Here is a 12032-nt window from a genome sequence, read left to right on the forward strand (position 1 = left end):
GACACACACAAAAAATTTGTTCCAACTGTTTATTTGTATAGAAAGTGGAAAAAGGCTCAGATACCCATCACCCCTAAAGAGAAGCTTTGTCAGAAACAAAGGTGGAATATATATACTGGACTAGGGATATCTAGAAACCACCACAAAGTCAGCAGGAAAAAACAAACTATCATTTTTCAGTGGTCCTTTAACACAGAACAAATAAAACATTATTTAAAAATTAACCTAACTGCTTATTAGAAACACACTTTAATTCATGCATGGATCCAACAGGCTCAAAACTGAGAGAAAATATTAACTAATTTAAGGAAAAATGACTACCTATTACTCATATGTACTGCTGTTGAAAACAACTTGCAGAATATCTTACTTCAATATTCATTTCTAAAAATTAACCGGTAGAAATCCACAGTCCAGTGATACACTTCAAGGAAGAGGTCTGATAAACATAAATATTTACAACATTAATAACAAGTCTTTCATGCTAAAGTTTTCTGGAACATTATACATAAATCAATTTCCATCAAACTTTGTCATGTTACTTACATTTTTTCTTCTTTTCTGTAGGAGCTTTCATATGTAAGAATGTGGGCCCATGAAGACTTACCATGCTGTTTAACTTCTTTAGTTTTTTGGGTTTTTTGGCCACGCCATGCAGCACGTGGGATCTTAGTTCCCCAACCAGGGATTGAACCTACAGTCCCTGCATTGGAAGCACGGAGTCTTAACCAATGGACTGCCAGGGAAGTCCCTTACCATGCTGCTTACATTCAGGAAGATCATCCAGTGAGTCTTTTTGTGCCTTCTGAAGGAATTAAGATGACTGTAGGCTTTCCCACATTCTTCACATTTATATGGTTCTCTCCACTGTGCAGTCTCACATGTCTTAGACAGTTTGAGTGACAAATGAAGGCTTTTCCACATTCATTACATTTATAGGGTTTCTCTCCAGTGTGAGTTTTTTCATGTGTGTGAAAGGAATGGTAATAACTAAAGGCTTTACCACAATGTTTACATTCATAGGGTTTCTCTCCAGTATGAGTTTTTTCATGTGTTTGTAAGGAATAGTAATAACTGAAGGCTTTACCACATTGTTGACATTCATAGGGTTTCTCTCCAGTATGAGTTTTTTCATGTTTGCGAAGATAACTGGGACACACGAATGCTTTATTACACTGCTTACATTCATAGGGTTTCTCTCCAGTGTGCATTTTCACGTGCCTTCGATAGTTTGTGTGACAAATGAAGGCTTTCCCACATTCCTTACATTCATAAGGTTTCTCTCCACTGTGGGTTCTTTCATGTTTTCGAAGAGAACTGGAACAACTGAATGCTTTACTACATTTTTTACATTCATACGGTTTTTCTCCAGCGTGATTTCTTACATGTACTTGGAAACCTCTTTGAGAACTGAAAGCTTTACCACATTGTTTACATTCATAGGGTTTTTCTCCTGTGTGAGTCCTTTCATGTGTTTGAAAAGAATTGTAATATCTGTAAGTTTTCCCACATTCCTTACATTCATAGGGTCTCTCTCCTGTATGAGTCCTTCTGTGTATTTTCAAGGAACTATAATAACTGAAGGCTTTACCACAATGTTTACATTCATAGGGTTTCTCTCCAGTATGAGTTCTTTCATGTATTTGTAAGAATCTGTAATCTCTGTAAGCTTTACCACAATATTTACAATCATAGTGTTTCTCTTCACTATGAGTTCTTTCATGTTTTTGAAGGTAACTGAGAAAGCTGAATGCTTTACTACATTTTTTACATTCATAGGGTTTTTCTCCAGTATGATTTCTTTCATGTACCTGGAAGTCCACATGAGAACAGAAAGCTTTACCACATTGCTTACATTCATAGGGTTTCACCTCAGTATGAGTTCTTTTATGTTTCCGAAGAGAGCCAGGACAAATGAAAACGTTACTACATTTTTTACATTCAAATGGTTTCTCTTCTGTGTGAGTCCTTAAATGTGTTTGAAAATTTTGATGATATCTATAAGCTTTTCCACATTGTATACATTGATAAGATTTTTCTCCAGTGTGGGTTCTTTCATGTATTTGAAGAGAATTTGAAGAAATAAAGGTTTTGCCATATTCCTTACATTTATGAGGAGAGTTTCCAGGGTGCATTACCTTGTGTCTTTGAAAACTTCTGAGCCACATGAAGGTTTTCCCACATTCCATACATTTATAGGTTTTCTTTCCATTGTGATTTCCTTCATGTTTTTCAAAATACTGGAGATAATGGAAGACTTCCCCATGTTCCTTACATTTATATGGCTTCTCTCCATATTTCTGATATTCATATGGTTTATGTCCAGTGTGACATCTCATGTGTCTATTAAGGGATGAATGACGCATGAAGACTTTTCCACAAGCACTGCATTCATGTGGTTTCACTCCAGCAGTTTTCTTGTTCAGACTGAGATTTGAAATAAAGCTGAAGTTTTCTCCACATTGACTACCCTCTTTATTTTCACAGAGTCTTCCTACCACATGATTTCTGTGAAATAGGAGAAGCATGTTATCAATGATTTCTTTATTAATGATTATATATTTATTAGAATACTTGAACTACATTTTTATGATTTATCTCCAAAGTGTAGATTTCCTACCTTGCCTAAATTATCTGGAATTGAATATACTGAATACCTGCAAGGGGACTTCACCCTTGCTATCATCAAAACAGTGATATTCATACATAGGGATTATTAATACTGTTTCCAAGTGAACTATTTTGCAAACACTGAAAATCTATGTCATATATAAGAGGGTATTTTGGTGAAAATCTTCTAAGAATAAATACATTTGAAGTCAGGCTTATTTCTTTTGTTTGCTTGTTTTTAAAATTTCATAATATACCAGGACTCTGACATGAGAGAGTACTTTCTATTGTGAGAGAGACTCACCTTGGTTTTCTCCTCTGATTTTTGTACTGATCTTCAATGTCATGATCTTCCCATTTCCCCCCTAAAATACAAACCCAGAAAAATGACTCCAAAATATTAGGAATTATATAAAAATTATTAGATTCTAGTTGTATAATGAGCTGTGACCATGCCTAGTTTATTTACCAATGTGCTCCCTTTCCACATTCTACATGAACAATGTTCATGGGCAAGAAAACTTGTTCTCTGACAAAGTAAAGTTGTCATCCTTACCTACTGAGGCCAGGCTCCTCAAGGTTTCCCGCATCACATCTCTATAGAGTTTCTTCTGTGAAAAATTCAGTAAAGCCCATTCCTCGAGGGTGAAGTTCACAGCCACATCCTCAAAAATCACTGAGTCCTAAAACATACCAAATATGTGTACGGTAGGATGAGTAAGACTGACAGCATTGGACACCTATACTCCATTTATAGGCAGGTTATGTATGATTCTGCTATTTCCAAACCTTTATTCTATGACTTGATCATCAGAAACTCTCTGTCCACACTTACTTCCTCATAAATGTAACAGCATCATGAACACATGGATATTACACACTTTTATAGCGATCATATTACATCTTATTGCTCTCTAATGGCAGGGTCCAGAGTATGTTGGGAAATGACACAATGCTATATAAATGAAACAAATGTTATCATTTTAAGACCATTCATTCCTTGTGAGAAAACCTTTCATCTCCTTCTTTATTACCTACTGTTCACAGCACTTCATGAAGCAGAAGGTCAGATCTACATGAGGTTTCAATGAATAAAAACATGGTAAAGAACTAGAGGGTTTCTCTTCTATTTTCATCACCAAACATGAGATTCCAGGAGGCCTATGGAAAGCAAACTTTTAACAAAGCCTAGCTGGCCATATAGTTCTAGGTACTCCAGGCCATTAGAAGTAATCAGATGCAGCTGGTTGAATGCAAATATTCTGTGGAGAATATTACTTTTAACTTGTATAATATTCACCACAGATGCAATTCTTCCTCTCTCTCTGTTCTATTTGATGGGCTAGAAAGTAATTTGGATCTTAGAGCTCGGACATGAGGAGGAAGACATGACAACTTAGATTACAAAATCTATATACTCATGTGCCTCAGGGCAGCTTCTAGCCAACTCTTGGCAAACACAGACACAGACACTCAATCAAGAATATGCAAGAGGGGCACTTCCCTGGTGGCGCAGTGATTAAGAATCCGCCTACCAATTCAGGGGACACGGGTTCGAGCCCTGGTCCGGGAAGATCCCACATGCCACGGAGCAACTAAGCCCTTGCGCCACAACTACTGAGCCTGCGCTCTACAGCCCGTGAGCCACAACTACTGAGCCCGCAAGTCACAACTACTGAAGCCTGCGCGCCTAGAGACCCTGCTCTGTAACAAAAGAAGCCACCACAATGAGAAGCCCGCGCACCGCAATGAAGAGTAGCTCCCGCTCGCCGCAACTAGGGAAAGCCTCTGAGCAGCAACGAAGATCCAACGCAGCCAAAAATAAATAAATAATAAATAAATAAATTTATTTTTTTAAAAAAAGAATATGCAAGATGGCCTTCCCTGGTGGCGCAGTGGTTAAGAATCCGCCTGCCAATGCAAGGGACACGGGTTCGAGCCCTGGTCCAGGAAGATCCCACATGCCATGGAGCAACTAAGCCCGTGAGCCACAACTACTGAGCCTGAGCTCTAAAGCCCGCATGCTACACCAACTGAAGCCTGCACTCCTAGAGCCCATGCTCTAAAACAAGAGAAGCCACCGCAATGAGAAGCCCACACACTGCAACAAAGAGTAGCCCCTGCTCCGCCCAACTAGAGAAAGCCCATGCGCAGCAACGAAGACCCAATGCAGCCAAAAATAAATAAATAAAATTTTAATAAATAAATAAATAAATAAAATGCTGGAAAGCTCTTCCTGGCATAACCACTACAGTCTATCCTGAGCTTTGCTGTCCTTGAGGAACAGGTTAAGAGCTGCAGATTGCAAAGAGTTCACTGAAGACCACAATGGTTTAATGCTGAATTTCCCCATGATTATAAAATATGTATAGGTGTCAGCAGTGCTTTTTCCCCCCCCCAAAAAATAAAATCTCCAATCTCCAGTCAGGAGGAAGTGTTTCCTGACCAGCCACTCCAGAAGCTGCCCAGCCAATTTCTGTCATTTCTAAGATCCCTCATGGAAAAAAGGAGCATGATACCTCAACCCCTGAGCATAAGAATCCCCCAGCTCAAAACAACACACACTCCCAAGAGGTCAAAGGATTTATTCCTCTATAATTTTTGTTTCTGGGTACAGGAAGGCAGGCCTCTCAAGAGGGCATGAAACAGCTAGAGAGAGCGAGGAAAGGCACATGGAGTTGTCCTTTTATTAACTTGCTATAATATTCACACACAAATTTTTGTCCAAACATAAATTTCCATTTTTCATGAGCACATACCTAAATATCAGTTGATAGATAATATGGTAATTCCAGGTTTAATTTTTAAAGAACTTATTGTTTCCAAGTGGCTGTACCATTTGTGGAATGAAATATTAAACTGTTGATAGAAAAAAACTCACCTAACTACAATTGTGTGTTGAACAAAATTATCCTTTAAAAGTAAGGGAGAATTCAAGATTTCTGAGACAAATATTGAGGGAATCTGTCACCAGTACACCTGCTTTGCAAGAAATCTTAAGGGAGATTCTTAAAAACGAAGGAAAATGATAAAGAAAGGGAAACTGTTTGAGAAGGAGTAAAATGAAGGGAAAATCATATCACTTTAAAAATTTAATCTGACAGATAACACTTTGTTCAACATAATACTAGCAACAACGGTTTTGGTTATTATGCTTATGGATAAGTGAAATGAATGACAGCAATTTACAAGGGCCAAGAAGAGAGAAATTTACACAACCAGTGAAGTGGTTAGTGTTACTTGAAAGAGGACATGGGTTAACTGTAAATGTATTCTGCGTATTCAAGGGAAACCAGTAAAAAAGTTTAAGAAGTATAATCGATATGCTAAGAGAAAAGAAAAAATGGAATCAAGTAATATGCTCAAAGCTAGAGAAGGCAGAAAAAAGTTAAGAGACAAAACAGAAACAAAGAACAAGGGCAACAAAGAGAAAACACAAAAAATTATGGTAGATATTAATCCAACTATGTCAATAATCACTTTAAAAGTCAAAGTCAATTGTCTAAATACAACAACCGAAACACAGATACTGACACAGTGGATTAAAAAACCACTCAATTATATGCTGTTTGTAATATAACTATGTTAACAATAAATCAATTAAGACTCAGATGAAAAGATATCTCATGCTAAAATTAAAAGACAGCTAGAATATCTATATTACTTTCAGACAAAGCACAGGGATAAAGAGGGGCATTACATAACGATAAAGGGGTCAAGTCTAAGGAGACAGAGCAATCCTTACTGCTATGTGCATAATAATACAGTGACAAGTTATATCAGGGAAAAATGGATAGAACTCCCAGGAAAAACAGATGAATCCACTAATACAGGTGGCGACCTCAACTCCCCTCTATTAATAATTAGAGAACCAGCAGTTTACCAAGAAAAACAGAAAAGCCAGAGTTTAATTGAACAGTGCCCTTAAACAACTGGATTTAATTGAAAACTATGGAATACATCATCAAAGAACAGCAGAACACACATTCTTAACAAATTCACATGGAAAAGTGATGAGATAGAACACAATCCAGAACAGGAAACACACCTTACCAAATTTGAAAGAAGAGAAATCATACAAAATATGCTTTCCAACCACAAAGGCATTAATCTAGACATTAATAACAAAGATATTAGGAAACCCTCAAATACTTCAAGATTAAACAATACATTTCTAAGTAACTCATGGATCAAAGAAGTCTAAAGAGCAATTACAACTTATTTTGAACTAAATGAAAATGAAGCTACAATTTACCAAAATTTGTGGGATTCACCAAAAACTACCTAGAGGGAAATTTATAGCATTGAAGGCATACAATTGAAAAAGAGATCTGTGATCAATGAGTAAGCCTCTATCTTATAAACTAGAAAAAGAAGAGCAAATTAAAGTACAAAAAGAGACTTCCCTGGTGGCGCAGTGGTTAAGAATCCACCTGCCAATGCAGACGACACGGGTTCAAGCCCTGGTCCAGGAAGATCCCACATGCCACAGAGCAACTAAGCCCATGCACCACAACTACTGAGCCTGCACTCTAGAACCTGCAAGCCACAACTACTGAGCCCGCATGCCACCACTACTGAAGCCCGCGCGCCTAGAGCCCATGTGCCACGACAAAGAGAAGCCACCGCAATGAGAAGCCCACGCACCACAGCGAAGAGTGGCCCCCGCTCACCACAACTAGAGAAAGCTCACACGCAGCAACAAAGACCCAATGCAGCCAAAAATAAATAAATAAAAATAATTTTTTAATAATAATAAATAAATAAGTAACCTATTTTTAAAAAATAAAGTGCAAAAAGAGAAGTAATAAAAATTAGAAAAGAAATCAACAATATGAGAAATCAACTGAGAAAAATCAGTAAAACCAAAAGCTGGTTCTTTTAAAAGATTAATAAAATTGACGTACATCTATACAAGCTGAGAAAAAAAGATACTAATATCAAGAATGAAAGGAGAGGAAATCTGACAAAATTCAAAATCCATTTATGACAGCAAACTAGAAATAGCGGGAAATTTCCTCATCCTGAGAAAGATCATCGGAAGTAAAAAATAAAACTGTCTTTGTTGCACACGACATGATCATCTAAGGAGAAAATCTCAAAAAATCAACAATAATAAAGAAACCCCATGAACTAACACATGAGTAGATTAAGGTTTAAGGATAAATGGTTAATACACTAAAGTCAATATTTTCTTATAGATCCAAACAAATATACTCAACTGATCTTTGACAGATGATCAAATGCAATTCAATGGAGAAAACACAGTATATTCAACAAATAGTGCCAGGAAAACTCAACATGCATATACAAAAAAACCCCACAACTCTACGTATGGATCATATACCTTTCACAAAAATTAACTCAAAATGATTCACAGATCTAATGTAAAATGCAAAATTACTAGAAGATAACATAGGTGAAAATGTAGGCAACCTTGGATTTGGTGATGAATTTTTAGATAAAACACCAAAAGCAAGATCAATGAGAGAAAAAAAATAGTAAGTTTGACCTCATTAAATGAAAACCTGCTCTGTGAAAGATAGCATTAAGAGACTGAATACACATCCACAGTCTGGGAGAAAAATCTTTACAAAACATTTATCTGGGGACTTCCCTGGTGATCTAGTGGTTAAGAAAACGCCTGCCAATACAGGGGACACAGGTTTGATCCCTGGTCCCGGAAGATCCCACATGCCGCGGGGCAACTAAGCCCGTGGGCCACAACTACTGAGCCTGCATGCTCTGGGACCCGCGTGCTGCAACTACTGATGCCCACACGCCTAGAGCCAGTGCTCCACAAGAGAAGCCACTGTAATGAGAAGGCCGCACAGCACAAGGAAGAGTAGCCCCCCCTCGATGCAACTAGAGAAAGCCCGTGCACAGCAACCAAGATCCAGCACAGCCAAAAAAAAAAGAAAAAGAGAGTTAGCATGGAAAAAATACCAAAACATTTATCTGATAAAGGACTAGTATCCAAAATGTCCAAAGAACTCTTAAAACTCAACAATTAGAAAACAGGCAAAAGATCTGAACACACACCTCACCAAAGAAGGTATACGGATTGTAAATAAGCACAAGAAAAGATGCTCAACATCATATGTCATTAGGAATTGCAAATAAAAGGAGGAGATATTAATAGACACTGCAATGGTTGAAATTCAAAACATTGAGAAACATGACCAAATGATGGAGAAGATGTGGGACAACAGGAACCCTCATTCATTGCCGGTGGGAATGGAAAACGATATGCCTACTTTGGAAGATGGGAGGTTTCTTAAAAAACTAATCCTATTCTTGCCAGACAAGCTAGCAATCGGGCTCCTTCGTATTTCCCCATAAAGAATTGAAAAATTATGCTCATAAAAAAAACTTGGGGGACTTCCCTGGTGGTCCAGTGGTTAAGACCCAGCACTTCCATTGCACGAGGCGTGGGGTTCAATCCCTGGTGGGGGAACTAAGATCCTGCATGCCAGATGGGAAGCCAAAAAACGAAACAAAACAAACAAAAAACCCAAAAGAACTCTCTCAAAAAAAAAAACAACACAGAAACAAACAAAAAAAACTTGCACCTGAATTTTTATAAGAGCTTTATTCATGATTGTCAGGACTTACAGGTAAAAAGATATCCCCCAATTGCAAATGGAAAATTAATCATGGGAGCATCCATACAATAAAATATATCAACAAGTAATAAAAGGAAATGAGGTATCAAGCCAAAAAGATGTGGATAAATGCTAAAAATCATATTGCTAAGTGAAAGCAAACAATATGACGAGTCCACACACTGTATGATTCCAGGCACAGTTCTGGAAAAGACAAAACTGAGAAAGTGAAAGATTTTTGGTTGCCAGAGATTTGGAAGTGAGAAGAAGCAATGAATGAGTAGGTGGAACATGAGGGATTTTTAGGGCAGTGAAAGTATTCAACAGGACACAGAAATCATGGACACATGTAACTGTCCGTGGATACATTGCCAAAGCCTGAAGGCAGTATAACAAAATATAAAAAATAAGGCAAATTATGTGGAGGTAGAGGGTTATGTGGGAACTCTCTGTACTTTTTTTTTTTTTTTTTTTTTTGCGGTATGCGGGCCTCTCACTGTTGTGTACTTCCTGATCAAGTTTTCTGTAAACCTAAAATTGCTTGCTGTAAAAAAAAGTAAAGTCTTTTAGGAAAAAAAAAAAAAAAGAAAGACAGCTGCATTAATATTCATCCGTGATGAGTGATAACTGAAAAAGGCCATCTTCAGTCAATTGATTTGAAGTTATTTCAATGAGCCATTTTGGCGCTCTTAATGAGGCCTGGAGCCTGAGACCTGGAAAAGAGAGGGTAAAACTACACTGAATGCCGTGTTCCACAGCCCAGCACTGTATATTGTGAAAAGTGAAATGAGTGCCTTGGTTACTATCAGTAGTGCCTAGGACTCTGACGTGGTAAGAGTGTTCTGTCGAGGTCCTGTGTTGTGGCCTCAGTATACACACAGACAAGTGTTATCTTGATTTCTATTTTGGGTATCTGTTAGGCAAGAGATTTCCAGAATTCTTTGACCACAAAGGGGCAACTCGTAGACAATCATTCAGGGGTCTGTAAATGCATGCTGACGAAGGCAACTGCTGGTCAGGGTTAAGACGACAGCCTGATGGGACCCTTGAGTCCCATCCTTCATCAGGCTGTCCTAAACGAGGGATGAAAAGCAGCAACTGCCTGAGATGGATCATGTATGATTGTGGTGATGTTGTCTCTAATATCTAAAACTCTCATTGCTTTTCACTCGGGAACTCCTAAGGAGCTCACAGGGAGCCTAGGGGTCTGGGAAAGGGGTGACCTCCTTGAGCACCTGGCATCTGGCAAGGAACTGAGGAGAAGGGAGGCCACCCCTCCTGCAGGTAGGTTATGGCAGGGGGCCCAGGTTTAGCTGTACTTGTCTCAAGGGTGTCTCTGTAGCTGAGCTCTTGGGGTGCTGTTTACAAGTCCCAAATCATAATGGGAATCTGGATGAGGGGTCACATGCTCAGGGCTATCTATATTTAGCACAGCTCTGTCAGAAGGGACAATTGCAGGGACTTTCCTGGTGGCACAGGGGTTAAGAATCTGCCTGCCAACGCAGGGGACACAGGTTCAAGCCCTGGTCCGGGAAGATCCCACATGCCGCGGAGCAACTCAGCCTGTGTACCACAACTACTGAGCCTGCGCTCTAGAGCCCGCGAGCCACAACTACCGATGCCCGCGTGCCTAGAGCCCGTGCTCCGCAACAAGAGAAGCCACCGCAATGAGAAGCCCGTACACCGCAACAAAGAGTTGCCCCCACTCACCGCAACTAGAGAAAAGCCCGCGCAGCAACGAAGACCGAATGCAGCCAATAAATTAATTAATTAACTAATTTTTTTAAAAAAAAAGGGATAATTGCAGCTCGAATGCCATATACTTTGGGGCCTAGGGCAGGCTCTTGCATTAGAAGCCTATGAACAACTTATTTCTACCATGTCAGGGAGGGAGCAGGCCCCAGATTACCAAATAATTTTTAGGAATTTGAACAACGTGTCAGTGTCTCACATGCTATACATGGCAATAGACTATGCGCTTTTTATGAGTTCTATTCTCAATATTTTAATATCCTGAATATCCTCAGAAGAGGATGCCATTGATATAATGTCATACCTGTGCTTCTGGAGGAAGGTGGCTACAGTTCAGACCCTGCCTTCAGGGGCTGTGTGCAGTGGAAATGGTGTTGAAGTTCCCTGAGGGTAACCAGGTAAAAGAATATCACGTCCTTTTAGAAGTGAAGGCAACTTCAGTAGAGAGACTGTTAAAATAGACACTGAACAGAACAGACTTAGCCAAATCTGTGAGAGCATAATGTTTACAAGATACTGAACGAAGGAGTCAAAAATTTCCACAATGTTGGGGACTGGGAATAGAGGGTTTTTGGTGTGATCATGGCCTCAAGGTTGCCATAATCCACCGTGAGGTGCCATTTGTTCTTTTCAGCTTAAAGAACATGCCAAATAAAGCTGTTAAAAGGAGAAAAGAGGGGATAATGACTTCTTCAGGTGTTGTACATTGGTTTGCAATCCTTCAAGACCCTGATTAATTTACCTTGGGCCACAATAAGTAATTTAACTGGGGTAAGGTCTTAGGGTCCCATTTTCATAATGTAATTTGAAAGTGTCGAAGACTAAATTAAAATTTAATTTATAACTCACTGGTTCAGACCTTCCCTGCTTGGTGTGGGATATTTAATTTATTTATTTATTTATTTATTTATTTTTAACATCTTTATTGGAGTATAATTGCTTTACAATGGTGTGTTAGTTTCTGCTTTACAACAAAGTGAATCAGTTATACATATACATATGTTCCCATATCTCTTCCCTCTTGCATCTCCCTCCCTCCGACCCTCCCTATCCCACCCCTCTAGA

At 38.8% G+C, this 12032-nt stretch overlaps 1 pseudogene; it reads right to left on the minus strand.

The window, feature by feature from the left end:
* Nucleotides 1-404: 404 nt before the first annotated feature.
* LOC102984401 (zinc finger protein 709-like) overlaps nucleotides 405-12032 on the minus strand; it is a 16844-nt pseudogene continuing 5216 nt past the window's right edge.

This window comes from Physeter macrocephalus, chromosome 2 (genome assembly GCF_002837175.3).
Source record: "Physeter macrocephalus isolate SW-GA chromosome 2, ASM283717v5, whole genome shotgun sequence".
Classification (NCBI taxonomy): domain Eukaryota; kingdom Metazoa; phylum Chordata; class Mammalia; order Artiodactyla; family Physeteridae; genus Physeter; species Physeter macrocephalus.